Source organism: Piliocolobus tephrosceles, chromosome 14, assembly GCF_002776525.5.
Source record: "Piliocolobus tephrosceles isolate RC106 chromosome 14, ASM277652v3, whole genome shotgun sequence".
Taxonomy (NCBI): Eukaryota; Metazoa; Chordata; class Mammalia; order Primates; family Cercopithecidae; genus Piliocolobus; species Piliocolobus tephrosceles.
This window is the reverse complement of record NC_045447.1, coordinates 108,620,993-108,643,452: the sequence shown is the minus strand read 5'-3', so window position 1 is coordinate 108,643,452 and position 22,460 is coordinate 108,620,993. Positions and strand designations below refer to the sequence as shown.

The window sequence follows — 22,460 nt, the reverse complement described above, 5'->3', positions numbered from 1 at the left end:
TCATGTTTAAGTTAGGTCTTTGTTTAAGTTTTGTCCTTTGCAAAAGAAAGTAATGGCTTTTATGGTTTCTTTAGAAGGCCTTTCCTTTAATTCCTTAAAAAAGTATAGAAATCTGGAGAAGAAGCCTTTTGTTTTTAATAGCTTGACAATTATACACCCAAGTTGTTTTGTTTTATTTTCCTTGTTTGATGTTCTCCAATTTTTTTGCATGTGTGGTTTGCAGTCTGTTGCTAACTTCTGGAATATTCTTGGCCATTACTTCTTTACATATGTCTTTCAGACTCCAATTTTAATTTTATCTGTACTAGATTGTTTAATAATATAGAATAGATATCCTTAGTTCTTGAATGCTCTGTTCTATTTTTCCCCATTCTTGTTTTCCTCCGTATTTCAGTTTGGGCAATTTCTATTGATTCCCTTCTTAAGTACAAGATTCTTTCCTTGGCTACATGAAGTCTATTGATGAGTCTATCAAAGGAATTCTTTATCTCTGTTACCAAAGTTTTTATTTCTAGCATTTCCATTTTATTCATATTATAGTTTCCGTATCTCTGCTGAAATTACTCATTTGATTTTGCATGGTGCCAGTTTCTTCATTAGCGCTTTTACCATATTAATTACAGTTGTTTTTAAATTTTCTATCAGAAAATTCTAACAAACACTTGTGTCAGAGCTGAGTGGCTGAGTGTGGTTTTGATGATTGCTTGGCCACTTGGGAATGAGTTGTAATTGATTTTAAATCTAGACAGCTTGTATTGAATACTAAAGACTGGGGTAGGGAAGCATTGAGCAATGTAAGCATTGAGCATGTACAAGGCACCGCATTGTAATGAGGCATGATTTTCTTCTTTTGATTTTAAAATTTGTACATGCCCAATGCTTACATTGTGCAGTTCAATGTTACTACAGCTTTTTTTTTTTTAAAGGAGAAAAGCTCAGCTCTTCAAGCACGTTGGGGCAACCCCAGAATGTTGGCTGCAGGCTTCTAAAGGATGATCACTGGTTGTTTCACCTATTCGCCATTTTTCTGTGCAAAAGCAATTCCAATTCCTCTGAAAACTTGTCTCCAGGATACTTCTCTGTCCTCAGCCAGATGAGATACAGATTGGAACCTACATCGACCTGATTCGACCAAGTGCTCCTTCAACGAGAGGGGCACCATGGTCTATCATCTGCTGACTGCTCAGGATTTGGATCCATCTCCGAATAAAGAGGTGGAGGTAAGAACTGAAACTCCTGGATATATGCAAACAGTGGTCCTCGGAGCACTCTCCCGAAGTCATCACAGGCATTCACAGTGGGAGATTGTTCTGCCTTTGTTCCTGTTACCACTTCTGCATAGCTGGGTGGTGCTTCGGGTCTTTCAGGAGTGGATAAACTGAGCCAGTTTACATGCATGCTACGCTGCCTGCTGACATTTGAGGCTCTGGTACCCAATAGATGGAGAGGAATGGTGCTGATGGCAAGTGGCAAATTAATAACTAAGTCCATAGCTCCAGGAATATCCACATATTCCATTAGCGAATATTCCACACAGATTTTACCACAGTGGAGAATAGAGGGAGAAACCGGTGGAATTTTCAACAACTTGCCATTCCACGTCTCTCTTTCCAGATGACAAGGATTCCTCATGCAAGTTAGCCACACACTGTTTTACTTCCTTCATGGAAGGCCTGTGTTTGGTAATGACTGACTTTGGCACCAGCATTTGGGATGAGCAGTTCTCAGTCTCAGCAAATATCTGAGTTGATTCACCCATGGTATAGCCCTTCCTTTCAATTTTGGCACTTACGGATATTGAGCCTCAGGTAGAAAACCAGCAACTTAGCGTCTTTTCTTCTGTGCCTGCTTGAGGTGACAGTGATGAAAGAGTGTTCATATTTATATACTCAGGGACTGTAAATTCCTTCTTTGAGGTGATTGTTAGTAGCCAAGGCCTGTGAGATTCAGCTTTCACACAAGAGTGCACACACCACAACTGCCTTTGAATGAGGTAGCAAGTGGTGTCTGTGGAAGCTCAAAGCTGAATGCATATTCATGCCTTCCTGAATGAATAGTGTTGAAACCTTCTTTGGAATTATCATCGTCTCTTTTGTGTCCAATTAGGATATCTTTATGGTTGAAATATTCCACTTCTTCCATGTAATTCCGTGTATAGGCAATATTGGTGCCAGTGTTTCTAGATTCAGCCAAGTGTATTTCCAAGCGTCCTCTTGCATGAATTTTTAAGAGATTTTACTCTGATTTTGCCAATAACTACTTCTTCTTCTTCTTCTTTTTTTTTTTTTAATGGAGTCTTGCTTGGTCGCCAGGCTGTAGTGCAGTGGCACCCTCTGGGCTCACCGCAAGTGATTTTCCTTCCTCAGCCTTTCAAGCAGCTGGGACTACAGGCGTGCATCACCATGCCCAGTTAATTTTTATTTTTTAATAGAGATGGGATTTCACCATGTTGACCAGGATGGTCTCGATTTCTTGACCTCGTGATCCACCTGCCTCGGCCTCCCAAAGTGCTGGGATTACAGGCGTGAGCCACTGCGCCCAGCTAGTAACTTCTAAATTCACCCTTCTTGAGATAATATCTCCACTAGAATACACAGGGATATTGCTGTCATTAAGATAGTCAAAGCTCATTGTCAAACTTTTCTCCTTTCCCAACACCATGTTTCTAACAAAGTCTACAAAAATATAATGTAAGACAAAAAAGATGATGGCATATAAAATGTGATTTTCACTTAACACTGATATCTTTGTCATGCAAAATTCTTGCAGGTTGAATCGGTGATTCTTTTTAAATAGTTCATTGGTCTCAGTCTGTCATCCAGGCTGGAGTGCAGTGGTACCATCATAGCTCACGGTAACCTTGAACTCCTGGGCTCAAGGGATCTTCCTGGCCTCAACCTCTTCAGTAGCTAAGACTATGGCTGTAAACCACTATGCCTGGCTAATTTTTAAATTTTTTTTATAGACATGAGGGTCTCTTGGCCGGGCACGGTGCCTCAAGCCTGTAATCCCAGCACTTTGGGAGGCCAAGGCGGGTGGATCACGAGGTCAGGAGATCGAGACCATCCTGGCTAACATGGTGAAACCCCGTCTCTACTAAAAATACAAAAAACTAGCCGGGCGAGGGGGCGGGCGCCTGTAGTCCCAGCTACTCCGAGGCTTAGGCGGGAGAATGGCGTGAACCCGGGAGGTGGAGCTTGCAGTGAGCTGAGATCCAGCCACTGCACTCCAGCCTGGGCAACAGAGTGAGACTCCGTCTCAAAAAAAAAAGAGATGGGGGGGGGTCTCATCATGCTCCCCAGGTTGGTCTCGAACTCCTAGACTCAAGTAATCCTCCCACTTCAGCTTCCCAGAGTGATGCGATTACAGACAGGAGCCACCATACCTGGCTGAGATTTCTTAAAAAGTCAGGGCAGCAGAGGCTGTTGCTCTGTGCTCCTGCTCATCTCAGTGGTTTCCTTACCAACACCCATTAATTCTTTTTCTTTCCTACTTTGCCAATGGATGCATTTGAACAAATAGGGGAAAGAGTTTTAGAAGAAATAAAAAAGAGAGGAAAGCACATTAATTTATTTCCACATTTAACCCTCTGTACACAAGCAGTTTATTGGGCTTAATCCTCTGCTCCAAAGCCTCCCTGACTGGAAATCCTTTTCCTTCTGACTTGGGTTGCCTTTCTGAGACATTGTATTCCTTTTTTTTTTTTTTTTTTTTTTTTGAGGCGGAGTCTCGCTCTGCCGCCCGGGCTGGAGTGCAGTGGCCGGATCTCAGCTCACTGCAAACTCCGCCTCCCGGGTTTACGCCATTCTCCTGCCTCAGCCTCCCGAGTAGCTGGGACTACAGGCGCCGCCACAGCGCCCGGCTAGTTTTTTGTATTTTTAGTAGAGACAGGGTTTCACCGTGTTAGCCAGGATGGTCTCGATCTCCTGACCTCGTGATCCGCCCGTCTCCGCCTCCCAAAGTGCTGGGATTACAGGCGTGAACCACCGCGCCGGGCCGACATTGTATTCCTTTTAAATCCTAGCATGGAATACTATTGATCATTAGGATGGAAACCCAATCATTGATCCATAACAGCTGTAACAGCAAGAGACTGGGAAACTACAGAATTAACCATTTTATCTCCTTAATTTGTAGTTTCCCCACTTATCCAAAACAGCATTCTACATTAACACATTTGGGATGCCTACAAATATTTCAATGTTTGCATTACAAAGAACAAGTTATGTCATCCTCCACTGGAACCATTCATAGTAATGTAGAAAACAGGGTGCCCTGTGGCTCAGTCTCAGATGTGAGACTACACCGTATTTGAAGCACATTTATTTCTTAGGAAAAACACTAATTAAAAAAACTTTTAATTAGTGTAGTTACCATGGAGACAATAGGCATCACCCGTCACTGTTTATCTTTCATTCTAATCAACAAAGACGTTTTAAACAAGCTTTTTAGGATCTCTGAAATATTGTCTACTTGTAATCATGTATTACAAAATTCAGCTGTTTTAAAAGTTAACTATACCAGTAGTGCATTCGTTAGGTATGATAACAAGGTAACTGGTTAATCTCAAATAGATTGAAAGTTCTTATAAGTTAGACATTTGTAAGTCGTGCACCTATATTTGGAAAGAACAACTTTTAGTCATATCCCTCATACATCTGTTTTGACGTTTTATGTCAACCTTATGTTTAAATATGATACCTCATTATAACGTCCTAAAGGCAAGAAACAATATACCCAAATAAAAATATGTCTATTTTTCTGTGTTATAATTTATAAGACTGGCTTCAGTAATTGAATGAACATTTTTAAGGTGTCTTGTTTCAATTATTTATACTCCATTGAGTTGCTCAAATGTGTATGAATCCATCTAGCAAAAACCCAGTCCTCCTATGGAGCTATTTGCAAGGCATACTTAAAAAGTTTATCATATAGTCAATGTTTGTAATTCTTTATGTATTATTTTTTCAATAACACTCATGCACCTTGAGTGAAAGTTCTGCCTTATTCTTGCATAAACTCTATAGGTACACGTTTGTAATTCAATGCTTGTGATATTTTCTCCCATTTCTGAGGTATTTAAAAATTTTATCATCGTTATCACTATCATTACCTCATTATCACCATCAAAATCTCAGTGACAAATAGAGCAACAGTGATCAGCTTGTGAGTAAAAGCCTAATACCAGGTACTAACAAGAGTTCTCTTTTCATAAGAAACCTTCAAGGTCATTACATGAGGAAGATGCCAGGCCAGTATTCAACATCTGATTTATAGATCCTAAATAAATCTTAATTCAATCTTTTAACCCAATGGCATGTTCAAGTAAAAGTTTTTACTACGCACTTTTCCCAGATTCACCTCTTTTATTATATATTGGAAAATATAATTTCACAAAGATTATTTCAAATAAAGAGGCAGTTTTTCCAGTCACGTAAATGAAATCCACAGGAAAGGACAGCTCTTTTGTATAAATAGCACAAATTCAGAAGAATGCCTTTCCAAACTCTGTGCTTCACCAACACAGATCTTCCCTAGGAAGAGAATTCAGGATTGGCCCCAAAACTCATCTCCTGAACTCAGTTGATAAATCTTTTCAGTAACTGCCAAAACCTCATTTGCAATTTCAAATATCTTTGACAAAAGGCCAAAACATTCTGAAACCTCAAATTCACTTGTACTTTACTTCTTCCACTCCAATGTTTTCAATAAATATATTGTCAGCTACAGCAACAGTTTCCAATTTCCCTTGTAAATAGGTGAAATTGCTTGGAAGGATCTTCTGAGATTCCATTGAAGTGCACTCACAGGGCTCTTTCATTTATAAGGTGTCAAGTCAGGTAGGTGGGCTGACCTGTTTCTTCAGGTAGGATCTGTGTAATAGGGTGTTGTGCAGTTAGGAGCCTGAGTCCTGAATCTCAGTGTCTTACTACGGGATGCTGAACAAGCTAAACTTTTAAATTTTATTTTATTTTTAAGTTCTGGGATACATATGCAGAACGTACAGGTTTGTTACATAGGTATACATGTGCCATGGTGGTTTCCTGCACCATCAACCCATCATCTAGGTTATAAGCCCTGCATGCATTAAGTATTTGTCCTAATGCTCTCCCTCTTTTCCCTCATACCCCAACAGGCCCTGATGTGTGATGTGCCCTTCCCTGTGTCCATGTGTTATCATTTGAACAAGCTAAACTTTCTTTCTTTTTTTTTTTTTTTTTTTGAGACGGAGTCTCACTCTGTCGCCCAGGCTGGAGTGCAGTGGCCGAATCTCGGCTCACTTCAAGCTCCACCTCCCGGGTTTACGCCATTCTCCTGCCTCAGCCTCCCGAGTAGCTGGGACTACAGGCGCCCGCCACCTCGCCTGGCTAGTTTTTTTGTATTTTTTAGTAGAGATGGGGTTTCACTGTGTTAGCCAGGATGGTCTCGATCTCCTGATCTCGTGATCCGCACGTCTCGGCCTCCCAAATGAACAAGCTAAACTTTCTAAGCTTCAGTCCTACCATATGTACATTGGAAATTATAATAGTGCCTTCTGTGGCATTTAGTCGCAATTGTCTGGTGTAGAATAGATGCTCTAAAAAACATTATTATTATTATATGCTGAAGGCCTGACATCTCATTTTTTTCTTTCATTTAAAAGAATATATTTTTTCGGAGACAAGATCTCACTATGTTGCTCAGGCAGGTCTCAAACTCCTGAGCTCAAGTGATTCTCCCATCTTGCCCACCCGAAGTGCTGGGATTACAGGCATGAGCCACCGTGCTTGGCTCACATCTTATTTTCATTGTGTTCAGAATACAATACAGGGTTGCCTATAAGAGTATCAAATGAACTATTCTCATGCTCCCCGTGCTGATGTGTGTGCATATCTGTAATCTACTTTATAGGGGGATAAACTCTTGTCTGGGCTCACATCGGAACTGACAGAGTTGTCTCTTCATTAGAAACTGGATGGTTTAGTTTAAAACTACACTGTAGAGATGTGATGTGGCCTTTAGTTATGGCACTTAAATAGTGGGTTTAACTCATCAAATTTCTCCAATAACACTAATATATTTAGCTAGTCCACAGATATATATATTTTTGTAGATTTTCTTTTTTTTTTTTTTTCGGAGATGGGATCTTACTCTGTTGCCAGGTCTGTAATCTGTAGTGCAGTGGTGCAGTCATACCCACTGCAGCCTCAACCTCCCAGGCCCCAGTGATCCTCCCACATCAGACTCCTGAGTAGATGGGACCACAGGCGCATGCCACCATGCCTGGCTAGTTTTTTTTTTTTTTTTTTTTTTGTAGAGGTGGAGTCTCGCTATGTTGCCCAGGCTGAACTTGGGCTAAAGTGTTCCTCCCACCTTGACCTCTCAAACTGCTGGGATTACAGGTGTGAGCCACCACACCTGGACATGTAGATGTTCAATAACAAGAAATGTAAAAAGTAAAGGTATAGTATTAGAGAAAATTATCTATTTTTTAATACCTCCAGACAGCGATTATTCCTTCCCCTGCGAGAAAACGTAAATGCACAATACTTGCAAAATGCGATGACTTCCTGTAATGTGGCATCACAAGCAAGCTGTGGCTTTTCAGAAGATACATTCACCCTGTTACCTTACAGCTCTACCAGGTGGGACACCCCAGAGATCCTCATATTTTATGTCTTTTTAATAGTTATTCCCAGACATCGTTTCTCTGCATTTATTTTCAAAAGTATTAATCAAATATAACACTCATCTTCCTGGCAAGAACAGTCAAGGGTCCGAAATTTCATACTACTTACCATCTAACAAGTTGGGCTGCCACTCTCATGGATGCTGCCAAAAGAAATGACTCCCAGGTCAGAGACAAAGAAACGTTATTATTATTATTATTATTTATTTATTTATTTTTGAGATAGAGTCTCGCTGTGTCATCCAGGCTGGAGTGCAGTGGCGCAATCTCAGCTCTCTGCAAGCTCCGCCTCCTGGGTTCATGCCATTCTCCTGCCTCAGCCTCCCCAGTAGCTGGGACTACAGGTGCCTGCCATCACGCCTGGCCAATTTTTTTGTACTTTTTAGTAGACACGGGGTTTCACCATGTTAACCAGGATGGTTTGATCTCCTGACCTCGTGATCTGCCCGCCTCGGCCTCCCAAAGTGTTGGGATTATAGGCGTGAGCCACTGCGCCTGGCCAAAAACGTTATTATTTGTGCACCAACAAACAGCATCAGCAACAGGGTATCAACTGTCCTTGCCCTCGAGTCCCACGGGAAGGACGTGGATGGATTTAGATGGATCCGTGCACGTGCATGATGGGATAGGCGCTCTGAGCTCAGGGAATGCAAATCCCTTGTAAAGATCCCTAAATGTGCCTAGTCTTTGTTCCAGGAGACACCAACATCCTTGAAAAGATGGTCAACACAAAGGGCAGTCTGTTTCTGCTCCTAGCATGTGCGGAAATGTGAGGGGCCCACGAAAATACATCACACAGTACCTTCCTCTTATAGTAGACAAGTGAGTCTGTGTGCACATGGGGCACTGGATGAAACACTTTATCAAAACTGGTCAGAAATTCAGACAAAAATTTAATTCAGTCAAACAACTGCATGTAATAAATACTATTTTTGTGTGGCTACCAGTGACTCACAAGCCCAGCTGCTTCAAAAACATCCTAATTCTCTAGCCCCATCACAGTCCAATTCAGTATAACCTGTGGGGGAGGGGCCTGGCCTCAGTATTGTTAAAGCTTTCCAGGTGACTTTCATGAGTAATCAAGTCAGGCTGACAATCACTGAGCCAAAATAAGCCCAGTACTATGCAAGGTCTTTTCAGAGACACAGAAGAAAAACAAAACAAAACAACCTAAAGTAAACTCCATGACACAGTGTCTATAAATGAGGGAACCTACAATCTTTGGCAGGAAAAACTTCAATGAAACTCGTTTTCTTGCTACGCTGACCAATTATTTTACCAAAATAAGTCATCACATAAGATCTATTCCTCAGTTCCTGTGTAGATAGAACCTAAAATCTGGGGAGAGGCAACTAATTTGTTTTTTTTACTCACTTGACAACTATTTTGACTAAAGCATTTAAGGCTTGTGGTGTTGATTTTTGTTTAAAAATGTTTACCAGTTTTTCAGGAGATCGAGACCATCCTGGCTAACATGGTGAAAACCTGTCTCTACTAAAAGTACACAAAATTATCTGGGTGTGGTGGCGGCGCCTCTAGTCCCAGTTACTCGGGAGGCTGAGGCAGGAGAATGGTGTGAACCCGGAAGGCGGAGCTTGCAGTTAGCCGAGATCATGCCACTGCTCTCCAGCCTGGGCCACAGAGCAAGACTCCACCTCAAAAAACAAAACAAAACAAAAATGTTTACCAATTTTATAAAAGACATTGTTTTTTGCAGTTTTCCAGCAAAATCTTATAAGCAAAGCATGTTTTCTTTCCCCTTATCTCAACCCAAATGGTATGCTATTTGTCATATTTTCTTTTTTTAAGAAGTTTTGTTTTAGATTAAGGGGTACATGTGAAGGTTTGTTATGTAGGAAAATAGATTGTTTCATCACCCAGATACTGAGCCTACTACCCAATAGTTATTTTTTCTCATCCTCTCTCTCCTCCCACCCTTCACTCTCAAGTAGGTCCCAGTGTGTTTTGTGCCTCTCTTTGTGTCCATGTGTTCTCATCCTTTAGCTCCCAATTATAAATGAGGACATGTGGTATTTGGTTTTCTGTTTTTGCATTAGTTTGTTAAGCATCATGGCCTCCAGTTCCATCCATGTTCCTGCAAAAGACATGATCTCATTCTTTTTTATGACTACATAGTATTCCATGGTATATATGTACCAATTTTTCTTTATCCAGTCTAACATTGATGGGCATTTAGGTTGACTCCATAACTTGGTTACTGTGAATTGAGCTGCTGTGAACATATGCATTCATGTGTCTTTATGATAGAATGACATAAATTCCTTTGGGTATATATCCGATAATGAGATTGTTGGGTGACATGGTAGTTCTATTTTTTGGCTCTTTGGGGAATCATCACACTGCTTTCCACAATGGTTGAACTAATTTAACTCCCACCAACAGTGCATAAGCAGTTTTTGTTTTTTGTTTGTTTGTTTTTTGCCCCACCACCTCACCAGCATCTGTAATTTTTTGACATTTTAATAACAGCCATTCTGATTGGTGTGAGATGGTATCTCATTGTGGTTTTGATTTGCATTTCTCTAATGATCAGTGATAATGGGATTTTTTTCATATGTTTGTTGACCACATGTATGTCTTCTTTAGAAAAGCATCTGCTTATGTCCTTTGCCCACTTTTTAATGGGATTGTTTGTTTTTTTCTTATAAATTTGTTTAAGTTTCTTATTGATGGTGGATATTTGACCTTCATCAAATACATAATTTGCAAATATTTTCTCCCATTCTGTGGGTTGTCTGTTTACCCTGTTGATAGTTTCTTTTGTTGTGCAGAAGCTCTTTAGTTTAATTAGATACTATTTGTCAAATTTGCTTTCATTGCAACTGCTTTTGGCATCTTTGTCATGAAATCTTTGCCCATTCCTATGTCCAGGATGGTATTCCCTAGGTTGTCTCCCAGGGATTTTACAGTTTTAGGTTTTACATTTAAGTCTTTAATCTATCTTGAGTTGATTTTTGTATATAGTGTAAGGAAGGGGTCCAGTTTAATTAAATCTTGTGCATGTGGCTAGTTATTTACCCCTGCACCATTTATTGAATAGGGAGTCCTTTCCTCATTGCTTGTTTTTGTCAGCTTTGTTGAAGACCTCATGGTTGTAGGTGTGCAGCCTTATCTCTGCGCCCTCTATTCCTCTATTTTGTTCCATTGGTCTATGTGTTTATTTTTGTACCAGTACCATGATGTTTTGGTTCCTGTAGTCCTGTAGTATAGTTTGAAGTTTGGTAACATGATGTCTCCAGCTTTGTTCATTTTGCTTAGAATTGCCTTGGCTATCCAGACTCTTTGGTTCCATATGAATTTTAAAATAGTTTTTCCTTGTTCTGTGAAGAGTATCATTGATAGTTTAATAGAGTAGCATTGAATCTGTAAATTGCTTTGGATAATATGGCCATCTTAAAAATATTGATTTTTCCTACCCATGAGTGTGGAATGTTTTTCCATCTGTTTGTGTCATCTCTGATTTCTTTGAGCAGTGTTTGTAATTCTCATTGTACAGATCTTTCACCTCCCTTGTTAGCTGTATTCCTAGGTATTTTGTTCGTTTTATGGCAATGGTGAATGGGATTGTGTTCCTGATTTGGTTCTTGGCTTGGCTGTTATTGGTATATAGGAATGCTAGTGATTTTTGCACACTGATTTTGTATCCTGAAACATTGCTGAAGTTGTTTATTATTTTAAGGAGTTTTGGGCTGAGACTATGGGGTTTTCTAGATATAGAATTATGTCATCTGCAGACAGGGATAATTTGACTTCTTCTCTTCCTATTTGGATCCCCTTTATTTCTTTGTCTTGCCTGATTGCTCTAGCCAGGACTTCGAATATTGTGTTGAATAAGATTGGTGGAAGAAGGCATCCTTGTCTTGTGCCAGTTTTCACGGGGAATGCTTCCAGCTTTTGCCCATTCAGGATGATGTTGGTTGTGGGTTTGTCATAGATAGCTCTTATTATTTCAAGGTATGTTTCTTCAATCCCTAGTTCATTGAGAGTTTTTAAAACGAAGGGATGTTACATTTTATTAGAAGTCTTTCTTCATCTATTGAGATAATCGTGGTTTTTGTCTTTCGTTTTGTCTATGTGAAGAATCACATTTATTGATTTGCAAATGTCGAACCAACCTTGCTTCCTAGGAATAAAGCCTATTTGATGGTGGTGGATTAGATTTTTGATGTGCTGCTGGATTCAGTTTGCCAGGATTTTGTTGAGAATTTTTGCTTCCATGTTCATCAAGGATATCAGCCTGAAGTTATCTTTTATTTTTGTGACTCTGCCAGGTTTTGATATCAGGATGCTGATGGCCTTATAGAATGAGTTGGGGAGGAGTCCCTCCTCTTCCCCATTGGTTGAAATAGTTTCACTAGGAATGGTACCAGCTCTTCTTTGTACAGCTGGCAGAATTCAGTTGTGAACCCAACTGGTCCTGGGCTTTTTATTTTTGGTTGGTAGGCTATTTATTACCAATTCAAGTTTGGAGGTTGTTATTGGTTTGTTGAGGGATTCAATGACTTCCTGGCTCAGTCCTGGGAGGGTGTTTGTATCCAGGAATTTATCCATTTCTTCTAGGTTTTCTAGTTTTTGTGTGTAGAGGTGTGCATAATATTCTCTGATCGTTGTTTTCATTTCTGTAGGGTAAGTGGCAATATCCTCTTTGTCATTTCTGATTGTGTTAATTGGATCTTCTCTCTTTTGTTCTTTATTATTCTAGTTAGTGGTCAGTATCTATCTTATTAATTTTTTCAAAAAGTTAGCCTCTGGCTTTGGTGATCTTTTGAATAGTTTTTCATGTCTCAATTCCTTCAGTTCGGCTCTGATTTTGGTTATTTCTTGTCTTCTCCTAGCTTTGGGGTTAGTTTGCTCTTGCTTCTCTAGTTCTTTTAGTCATGATGTTAGGTTATTAATTTGAGATCTTTCTAACTTTTTGATGTGGATTTTTAGTGCTATAAATTTCCCTCTTAACACTGCCTTAGCTGTGTCCTAGAGATTCTGGTATGTTGTATCTTTGTTTTCAGTAGTTTCAAAAAACTTCTTGATTTCTACCTTAACTTCATTATTTACCTGAAACTCATTCAGGAGCAGGCTGTTTAATTTCCACCTAATTGTATGGTGTTGAGCAATTTTCTTAGACTTGAATTCTGTTTTTACTGTACTGTGGCATGAGAGTGTGGTTGGTATAATTTCAGTTCTTTTTGCATTTGCTGGGGATTGTTTTATGACCAAGTGTGTGGTTGATTTCAGAGTATGTGCCATGTGGCAATGGAGAAGAATGTATATTCTGTTGTTTTTGGGTGGAGTGTTCTGTAGATGTCTATCAGGCCCATTTGGTCCAGTGTTGAGTTCAGGTGCTGAATATCTTTGTTAATTTTCTGCCTCAGTGATCTGTCTAATACAGTCAGTGGGTGTTGAAGTCTCCCACTAATATTGTCTAATTCTCTTTGAAGGTCTCTAAGAACTCGCTTTATGGATCTGGGTGCTCCTGTGTTGAGAGCATATATATTTCGGATAGTAATGTCTTGTTGAATTGAGCCCTTTACCATTATATAATGCCTTTCTTTGTCTTTCTTAATCTTTGTGGGTTGAAAGTTGCTTTTTTTCTGTTTTCCATTTGCTTGGTAGATTTTCCTCCATCTCTTTGTTTTGAATCTACGGATGTCACTGCATGTGAGATAAGTTTTTTAAAGACAGTGTACCATGGGGTCTTGCTTTTTCAGTCAGCTTGCCACGCTGTGCCTTTAAATAGGGGCATTTAGTCTATTTCTATTCAAGATTAATACTGATATGCGTGGATGTAATCCTGTTATAATGTTAGCTGGTTATTTTGCAGACTTTCTTATGTGGTTGCCTTATGGTGTTACTGGGCTGTGTATTTCAGTGTATTTTTTTTTTTAGTGGCTGGTAACAGGCTTTCCTTTCCATATTTAGTGCTTCCTTCAGGAGGCTTGTAAGGCATGTCTGGTAGTAAAAAAAAAAAATCCCCTCAGCACTTCTTTGTCTGAAAAGGATCTTATTTCTCCTTCACTTATGAAGCTTAGGTTGGCTAGATTTGAAATATTGGTGGGAATATTCCATTTACTTAAGAATGTTGAATATTGGCCCCCAACCTCTTCTGGTTTGTAAGGTTTCTGCTAATAGGTCTGCTGTTAGTCTAATGGACTTCCCTTTGTACCTTTGTAGGTTATCTCTCCTTTCTCTTTCTCTGCCTTTAAGATTCTTTTGCTTCATTTCAAGCTTGGAGAATCTGATAATCAGTCTCTTGGGGATGATTTTCTTGTGCAGGATTTTGCAGGGTTCTCTGCATTTTCAGAATTTGAATGTTGGTCACTCTCGCTAGGTTGGGAAAGGTCTCACGGATGAAATCCTAATATATGTTTTCAAGTAGTTTCCATTCTCCCCATCTCTTTCAGAGACACCAATGAGTCATAGATTTGGTCTCAACATAATTCCATGTTTTTCAGAGGAGAGGTTTTTTACTCCTTTTCACTCTTTCTTTTTCTTTTTTAAATTTTATTTATTTATTTATTTATTTTTTGAGACAGAGTCTCACTCTGTTGCCCAGGCCAGAGTTCAGTGGTGTGATTTTGGCTCACTGCAAGCTTCACCTCCTGGGTTCATGCCATTCTCCTGCCTCAGCCTCCTGAGTAGCTGGGACTACAGGCACCCACCACCACACCCGGCTAATTTTTTGTATTTTTAGTAGAGACAGGGTTTCACCGTGTCAGCCAGGATGGTCTCGATCTCCTGACCTTGTGATCTGCCCGCCTCGGCCTCCCAAAGTGCTGGGATTACGGCGTGAGCCACCGCACCTGGTCCACTCTTTCTTCTTTATTCTTGTCTGGCTGTCTTATTTCAGAAAGCCAGTCTTCGAGCTCTGAGATTCTTTCCTCGGCTTGGTCTACCCTGCTGTTAATACTTGCCATTGCATTGTGAAATTCTTGTAGCATGTTTTTCAGTTCTATTGGGTGGGTTACATTCTTTTCCCTGCAGCTATTTTATCTGTCAGCTCCTGTATCATTTTATTGTGCCTCTTAGCTTCCTTAGATTGGGTTTCAACATTCTCCTGAATCTTAATGATCTTCATTCATATCCATAGTCTGAATTACATTTCTGTCACTTCAACCATCTCATCTTTGCTGGGGAGGTGATGTGGTCATTTGGAGGGAAGAAGGCTCTCTGACTTTTGAGTTGTCAGGATTCTTGTGCTGATTCCTTCTCATCTTTGTGGACTGATGTTTCTTTAATCTTTGAAGTTGGTGTCCTCTGTGGCTAAACTTTATTTTATTTTATTCTATTCAATGAGCTTGAGGGTTTGGTTTTGGTACAAAGTGGGTTCAACTGACTAGTTTCATTTCTGGAATACTTTAGGAGACTAAAGCTCAGCTCAGGTGTCCTGAACTGCATGCTTGAACTCTGGGGGACTGGTTTCTGGCCCAGGCTTTGTCTCTGGCCCCTAAAGGTTAGGAATCTGATGTGCTGGAAGGACCACGATGCTCCCAGACCGCTGGTCACAACACTGGGGGGTGGTGCCAGTCAAAGTGCCTCAGAGGGCAGTGGCAGTGAGATCCATCCTGGTTCACACCTTCAGCAGCAGCAGCAGTGGCAGCGAGGTGTGGTGCACTCACTGGCTGCAGCAGGGAACTAGTGGCTGCCGGCACGCTGGCCTCCTTGTGCGCATTCATAGCAGCAACTGTGGCATCACGGTGCAGGGGTTGAGGGTGGGGGACGTGTGCTCCCCTCCCCAACTCCCGTGTCTTTGTGCGCATTTGTGCCGGTGGTGGTGTTAGAATGGGAGTGAAGCACTGGTGAGCACAGGACTGTGTGCATCCTCCTTGCACATTCATGTGGGTGGTTGTGGCTGCTCAGAACAAGGGTGAGTCCTCTGTTCTCTGTGCCTATTTTCACACTGGTGGTAGTGTTGGTGCAGGGGCAGGGCGCTGGCAGGGGCGGGGCTGGCAGGCTTCATGCCCACCCATCAATGCTCCATCAATGCTCGGGAGGGTGAAGTGCACTCAGGATGGCAGCAGTAGCGTGGCACACACGCTGTGGTGGGAAAGGGGAGGCAAGGTCCACCCGCACACACATGCACTGGCAAAACGATGTGGGGGATGGCCATGGGCTAGTGCACGCAGGCAAAGTGGCATGGAAGAGGCTGCAGTGGGGACAGGGCACAGTTAGGCTGATGCGTGTACATGGGGGCCATTCTACAGCAGTTCTCTGCTGGTCAGGCACAGTCAGCCAGCACAGGAACTATGATGTGGATCCTCAGGAGGTAGCCCCCACTGCACCCTGCTGTGAAGCTGCACTGCAAGCAGGTGTGGCCAGGCTGGGGCCCCAGGAGGGGCGAGCAGAAGAAGGATGCTCAGGTCGGGCTGGCCCTGTCTCATGGACAAGACTGCCCTGCAGAGTTCAGGTCTGACAGTTCCCCTAGAGCTGAAGTCTCCTATGAGAGCAAGTCTAGCCTAGGTCAATGGGTGTCCCTGACCATACTCCACTACAGATGCTCCCACACCAGACCTTCTGGGCTTTGCACAGTCTGGAGTTCTACCATTAACACTTTTATAAGCAGGTCTCCCTGACAACTCAAGTGTCCCTGGTGGTTGTAGTGTCTCCTCCTGTCAGGAATTCAGGGGCCTGTGACAAGAGGAGGTTGCACCTTGCCTGTTCAACTCACCTCTCCTCCAGGAGTTTTTGGGGACCAGGAATGAGTCCTGGTGCATGGCTGCCCCTTGCAGAGTTCCCAGCTTCCTCCCCCTTCAGCCCAACATCTCTTTCTTCCCTCTGTCTGCCTCTGTCTGCTCTCAGAGTGTCTTCCCTCTGTCTGCTCTCAAAGCCTTCCTTCTGAAGATCTGCCAGGAGCACACCAGTCTTCCCAATTTCCTGGTCCCTTGGTGGGAGCTGTTCCTCTTGGCTGTGTCTAGTCAGCCATCTTCCCTCATATTTTATTCACACAAATTAACAAGGGTTATTTTCACATTGTAATTTCATCCATTAAATGACATTTAAGAGAAAACACATCAGAGTATGTGATAATCTGCTAATATTGCTCCCAACGATCACATACGTTTTGTTGTTTCCTTCAATAAAGACAGTGATAGCTCCACATCATTGTTCTGATTTTATCAGATCTATAGGAGGAAAACTGTCAAACTGTGATGAAGGAATTCAGTGAAGATCTAAATAAATGGAGAGTTATTCTAAGTATATGGATAGAAAGACTCAATATTGTGAAGATGTCAGTTCTTTCAAACTTCATCTATAGATTAAAAGCAATCCCACCAATAGAAATCCCACCAAGTTATCTAGTGGGTATTGACAAACTGATTCCAAAGTTTATATAAAAAGGCAAAAGACCCAAATTAACCAACAAATGTTAAAGAAGAACAAGTTTGAAGGACTTACACTGCATAGCTTCAAAATCTATGATAAAGTTATAGTGATCAAGACACTGTGGTATTGGTGAAAGAATAAAAAAATAGATCAATGGAACCTACCAGTGGGCCAAAAAATAGACCCGCATGTGCATAGTGAACTGACCTCTGACACAGAAGCAAGGGCGATTCAAAAGAAAAGATAGTCTTCTCAACAAATGGTGCTAGAATAACTGGTCATCCAACATGCAAAAATATAAATCTATACACAGACCTTACACCTGTCACAAAAATTATGTCAAAATGGATCACAGACCTAAATGTAAAGTGCAAAACCATAAAACTTCTAGAAGACAACATAGGAAAATATTTAGTTGACCTTGGTTTTGGTTATGACCTTAGGTACAACATCAAAATGCATGATTTATCAAGAAGAATTGATAAGCAGGACTTCATTGAAATTAAAACTTCTGTGTAAGACACTGTTAAGACAGCAAAAAGACAAACCAAAGATTGGGAGAAAATCTTTGTATAACACATATCTAATAGAAGACTAGTATCCACAATACATACAGAATCCTTAAAATTCAACAAGAAGAAAACAAAAAACACATTTAAAAATCAGTAAAAAATCTGAACACACATCTCACCAGAGGAGATATGCAGAATGACAAGCATATGAGAAGATGCTCCACATCATATGTCATTGGAGAAATGCAAATTAAGATAACAATGAGATAGTACTACACACCAGTTAGAATGGCTACACTCAAAATACTGACAACAAATGCTGGGGAGGATATGGGTCAACAGGAACTCCCATCCATTGTCAACAGGAATGCAATATAGTATAGCCACTTTAGATGACAGTTTGGCGTATTTTTCCTTTTAGTGGTTTTTCTTTTCTTTTTTTTTCCTTTTGAGACAGAGTCTCGCTCTGTTGCCAGGCTGGAGTGTAGTGGCATGATCTTGGCTCACTGCAACCTCCACCTCCCGGATTCAAGCAATTCTCCTGCTTCAGCCTCCCGAGTACCTGGGAGTACAGGTGTGCACCACCATGCTGAGCTAATTTTTGTAGTTTTAGTAGAGACGGGGTTTCACCATGTTGGCCAGGATGGTCTCGATCTGTTGACCTCATGATCCACCTGCCTGGGTCTCCCAGAGTGCTGGGATTACAAGCGTGAGCCACCACACCCGGCCGATAGTATCTTACAAAACTAAACATACGCTTACCACATGTTTCAGCAATTGCAGTTCTTAGTACTTACCCAAAGATATTGAAAACAAAGATATGTTCAAGCAAAAAGTTGCACACAGATGGTTATAGCAGCTTTGTCCATAATTGCCAAAACTTGGAAGATGACTTTTAATAACTAAATGGATAAACAATCTGTGGTACATCCAGACAATCAAATATTATGTAGTGATAAATAGAAATAAGCTAGCAGAGACATGTAAAGACATTGAGGAAACTTTGATGCACATTGTTAAGTGAAAGAAGTCAATCCGAAAAGGCTACATACTTTAGGACCTCTGGGGGAAGGGAGGGATGACTAGGTGGAGCAGAGAGGATTTTTTGGGCAGTGAAAGTATTCTGTATGATACTGTAATGATGGATACGTGTCATTGTGTGTTTTTCATAACCTATAGACTGTGAAACACAAAGAGTGATCCCTAATGTAAACTACAGACTGAATAATAGTGTATTAGTATTGGCTTATCAGTTGTAACAAATGTACCAGGAGATGTTAATAGTAGGGGAAATTCCTGCAAGAATCACCCACTCCCACCCTCTCATTTCACAGATGAAGTTCCGTGACCCAGAAGTGCAAAACCATCTGTTGCTGTTCCCATCCTACTGGAGACACAGCCCTGACTCTTGCTCTGACCCCTCTTCCTTGGGGTCCAGGGCTCTTTCTGCTCCTCTATACAGCCACCTCAGCAGAGCCTCCTGGCAAGCAGGATTTAGTCTACACCAGGCTTCCTGCATGCCACTGTTTATTTTCCTAACGAAGACAGAAAACGTGGTGTGAGGGCAGCAGCATGTTAGGTTTTTCAATTCTAATGGGAAGAATAAAAACCTCACTATGATGCACTAAAGAGCCATTAGTGAAAACAGTTTTAAGTCCCTCCCTCAATTTCCAAGAAAGCTGATGGAGAGAAACGGCAGCTTCAACATTTGCACTTTGACTTGCCTCTCTCCATGGGAACTTCAGATTTCCCTCCTACAGCTAACACAATCCTAAATTCCTAATGTGACTTTCAGGGATTACCAAAGACAGAATGTTGAATGCATTGTATGATTTCTGTCTTCAATCATAGGAACCATTCTGTGCTCTAGGAGTAGCAATGAGATCCAAATCCAGGAAATAGGGTAATATCTTCGATTAACATCATTAGCCCTCAGTATTTTTTTTTTTTTTTTTTGAGACTAGAAGCAGAAGCCTGCTTCATGCCTGGCTGCCTATCAAAAGAAGCAATTTTCGTAAATCTGTAGCTCTGCACAATGAAAACGGTTCCTTTCACCTCTGCTGAATCAGTGTCTGGAGCATCAAGGACAGGGGAAAAGTTCTAACATTAGCTTTATTCTTCCACCTGCTGCTAATCAGAGTGCAAGCGAGAAGTCGCTTCTCAGGGCCAGTAAAGCAGGGAAAGAAATCACTGGCGCTCCTCCCCAATCTGAGGATCAAATAAACAGCCTATTTTACCTCCAGCTGCTTGAGCTACAGAGAGCTCATTAGAAAGAATAAGAAAGTTAGAAATTTGACCTTTGGGGGGAAAATGTCATTCTTCAAATTCCTTTTTTTTTTGAGACGGAGTCTCCCTCTGTCGCCCAGGCTGGAGTGCAGTGGCCGGATCTCGGCTCACTGCAAGCTCCGCCTCCCGGGTTCCCGCCATTCTCCTGCCTCAGCCTCCCGAGTAGCTGGGACTACAGGTGCCCGCCACCTCGCCCGGCTAGTTTTTTGCATTTTTAGTAGAGACGGGGTTTCACCGTGTTAGCCAGGATGGTCTCGATCTCCTGACCTCGTGATCCGCCCGTCTCGGCCTCCCAAAGTGCTGGGATTACAGGCTTGAGCCACCGCGCCCGGCCCAGAATTTATTTCTTAAAGCTTTCTGTAGACGGTCATTTAAGGCCAGTAAAATGTTTTCGATCTCAGGGGTTAAATGGATTCAAAACAGAAATCAGTAAAGCTGCCATTGAGAATTTCTGTAATAGAGAGGCAAGTACAACAGTTGATTAATAACTCTAGCCCTTTATATCTATAGAACATATAAGGCCACTAGCTACCCCCGGACCTCAACACTCCACATTCCCCATTTCAGAAATCCAGGAGGACACGTGGCATTGTGAGGGGACCACAGAGACCCTGTCTCTCCTGTCTAGTGGATGCATCTTCACTCGCCCAGCCCCTGCTTCACAGAACACGCATTCTTGCTCCAAAATCCCTTGCTCATTAAGCTGCCCCTATCCTGCTGCTTACACAGGTTTTAACCTGTGAGTCACCCCCACACCCTCCTGACATCTGCTTTTCTCAGGACATGCAAAATACAGGCTTGGGATTTGAGCATTTTCTATGCACAGGAAAATTGAAATTGAGATTCAGGAAAGCCACTTACTGAATTTGATAATTTAGATGTGGATTAAGATTGTAGGTGTTATTTTGAGAGGGCCCCAAGCAAGTTTCAGATGTACCTTTTTTTGAGAAAATGTGTGAGAGTCTATTTTGCTCTCAGTTCTCTGCTATTGTTAGGACCCCAGTATTTACCTGCCCGCTTGCACCGCAACTCCAAAGGAACCTTTCATCTAAAGCTTGGGAGAAATGATTCGCTAATAATTCATCATTGTGGTTTTTATTATGTTTCCAACCATTTTCTATTTTATGAGCAGTTATTTTAATATTAAAATTTTGTTCTTCAAGTATCACTAGCATAACAATATTATCAGACACTTTGGGAACATTTGTGATGTGTGTTTTTGTTGTTTGTTTGTTTTTGTTTTCTTTTCTTTTTTTTGAGATGGAGTCTCCCGTCTCACTCTGTCGCCTAAGCTGGAGGGCAGTGGCTCCATCTTGGTTCACTGCAAGCTCCGCCTCCCCGGTTCACACCATTCTCCTGCCTCAGCCTCCCAAGTAGCTGGGACTACAGGTGCCCGCCACCTCGCCCGGCTAATTTTTTGTATTTTTAGTAGAGACAGGATTTCACTGTGTTAGCCAGGATGGTCTCGATCTCCTGATCTCGTGATCCACCCGTCTAGGCCTCCCAAAGTGCTGGGATTACAGGCTTGAGCCACTGCGCCCGACCTAGAAGTTTAAGAAAACAAAGTTTTTTAAAGTCACTATACTATGACATGTCCACAAAAATGTTTAATAGATAGTTCCTCCGAAGTAATTTTCATAGATGAACAAAACGATGACTGCGTATATTCTTTTCCATGTTCTTTGCAGATGTGTTAATTCACAGGCGGTAAAGGGAAAAGTTAACAAATGCAAAGCATGAGAATCCCACATTTTAGTTTACACAGATTCTCACTAATTTATCCAGTGGGAATTCATTTTTCTTTCCTCCCCACTTTTTTTTTGGGGGGGGTACAGTCTCCCTCTGTCGCCCAGGCTGGAGTGCCGTGGCGCCATCTCGGCTCACTGCAAGCTCCACTTCCCGGGTTCCCGCCATTCTCCTGCCTCAGCCTCCCAAGTAGCTCGGACTACAGGTGCTGCCACCACCGCACCCTGCTAATTCTTTGTATTGTTCGTAGAGACAGGGTTTCCACCGTGTTAGCCAGGATGGTCTCGATCTCCTGACCTCGTGCCGCCCGCCTCGACCTCCCAAAGTGCTGGGATTACAGGCATGAGCCACCGCGCCCGGCCTTTTTTGTATTTTGTATTTTTTTGGTAGAGATGGTGTTTCACCGTGTTAGCCAGGATGGTCTGGACTCCTGACCTCGTGATCCACCCACCTCCGCCTCCCAAAGTGCGGGGATTACAGGCGTGAGCCACTGGTGCCCAGCCTAATTTTCTTTAACTTTTAACTTCAGTGTTACATGTACAGGTTTATTACATAGGGAAACTTGTGTCATGGGCGTTTGTTGTACAGACTACTTCATCACCCAGTTATTAAGCCTAGTACCCATTAATTATTTTTCCTGATCCTCTCCCTCCTCCCACCCTCCACCTTCTGAGAGGCCCCAGTGTTTGTTGCTCCTTTCTATGTGTCCATGTGTTATCATCATTTATCTCCCACTTATAAGTGACAACATGTGGTATTTGGTTTGCTGTTTCTGGATTAGTTTGCTAAGGATAATGGCCTCCAGCTCCATCCATGTTGCTGAAGAGGACATGATCACACTCTTTTTTCTGGCTGCATAGTATTCCATGATGCATATGTACCACATTTTCTTTATTCAGTCTATATGA

General features: G+C 41.8%; 1 pseudogene; it reads right to left on the bottom strand.

Annotated features, from left to right (window-relative positions):
- Positions 1–1,143: 1,143 nt before the first annotated feature.
- On the bottom strand, positions 1,144–2,661 carry LOC111528530 (annotated as a pseudogene).
- Between the last annotated feature and the right edge of the window lie 19,799 nt (positions 2,662–22,460).